Source organism: Cupressus sempervirens, chromosome 6 (assembly GCF_028749045.1).
Source record: "Cupressus sempervirens isolate cs-2001-9-10 chromosome 6, ASM2874904v1, whole genome shotgun sequence".
NCBI lineage: Eukaryota > Viridiplantae > Streptophyta > Pinopsida > Cupressales > Cupressaceae > Cupressus > Cupressus sempervirens.
The window spans coordinates 294,836,218-294,838,043 of record NC_143123.1 but is presented as its reverse complement, the minus strand read 5'-3'; positions in this window follow the sequence as shown (position 1 = coordinate 294,838,043).

Genomic DNA, 1,826 nt, shown 5'->3' with positions numbered 1-1,826 from the left:
GACATCACAAAGCAGAACTCCTAAGCCTCTAGTAAACATCTTGACTGGCCAAAGCTAAGTCAAACCTAAAAACCTCAACACCAATAAATCACACGTCACATAAAGTACATATAAAACTAAATTTCATAATTCATTAGGTTTTGAAAACCCTAAAGTTCAATATTTACTAAAGGTTTTCAGATTAAATCACAGACAATTGTATAATGGAAATCAATTTTCTCAAACAAGGGTTTCAACCTAGAGAAATTATAAAATTAGAAACACAACAGACACGAAGAAGACAGGAATTCAAAGAACAAACAATTACTACACAAATTCACAAGATCCTACCTAGATCTGATGCTAAAACAATGAATGCACAAACACACAAGAATCTTCCTTTTCGTTCAAAAATCCTCTTTTTGGAAATTGGCTCCTTCAAACCTGTGTATCTAGAAATGAGCTCTGATTTTCTTAATAAAGAGTTTTTTTTCCCCCAAATTAGGGCTTTGATCATGCAATCATGCAAAAACTCTTTGTCTTTAATTATTATATTTTAATTTTCATGCACACACTTTATTCAATTTAATTAAAATAAACTTTATTAAATTAAAGCTTTCTCTCCCTTATTAAATCATGCGACATTTTTAATATAATATTTATTAATTTAACTAATAATATTATTTAGAGTTTATTAAAATTAAAATAAAACTCTTTAATAAATTATTATTAAATTAAATAAATATAAATACACCAAAATTAGAACTTTAATCAAATCTTTTAAATTTAATTTTTTCATGCACATTTAAAGAACTTTTTAATTAAAATATTATTTTATATTTTCTTTTCCACCACTTCATTAATTAGTGCAAGCACTATTTAAAGCATAGTTTATTATTTAAATTATTAAGAATAATTTAAGCTCATTATTTATATGCAACTCTAATTTAATAATTATTAATTAAATAATCATAATAAAACAATATTAAATCTTTAATCTTTTAATATATTAATTCTATTTTTATCCAACTTCTTAAATTAGACTTTTAAAATAAATATTTTAAATTGAAGTACATATTTAATTAATTTATAATTAATGAAATAACATCATATTCTAATTTTTTTGAAACCAATGTTCTAAATTTAGACTTCTAATTTTAGACTGTTTATTTAAAGCATAAATTTAATTAGTTTTTAATTAATCAAATATTCACATATTTTTAATGTGGATAGGCATTCTACAATGGCAAAATAGGGAAGTGGGATGGTGTGAGCGTGTTAATGTTAACTTTTATTCTTTTAGGTTAAATTTGACAACCATCTACATTTTAAAAGTTTAAATCTTATTATAAATAGAATATACTTTTAGAAACAGTTTAATAAATACCACATAAAGTATTCGTTTAAATTAGCATATTTGGAGATATAAATCATCCATTTTTTTAAGAAATTAAAATAAAAAGATCAAACGATTTAAAAATTAAATAAATGAATATAGAGAAAATATAAATAATATTAGATATAGTAAATTAAATTATAATTATTTTGTAGTGGATATCTATTGATATTTCTTTAGATAGATTTATTTAAGATATCTATACTAGTAATATTTTATTTTTAATCAAATAATATTCATTACTCAACTAATAATATTATTTAGAGTTTATTATTAAAATAAAATTACTAAATAATTATTACTAAATTAAATAAATATAAATACGCCAAAATTAGAACTTTAATAAAATATTTAAATTTAATTCCTTTATTTAATTAATTAAATATTGAATTTTCTTTATAAAAAATTTCATTAAATTATCTTTTCATTTGATTTAATTATAACTGAAAAT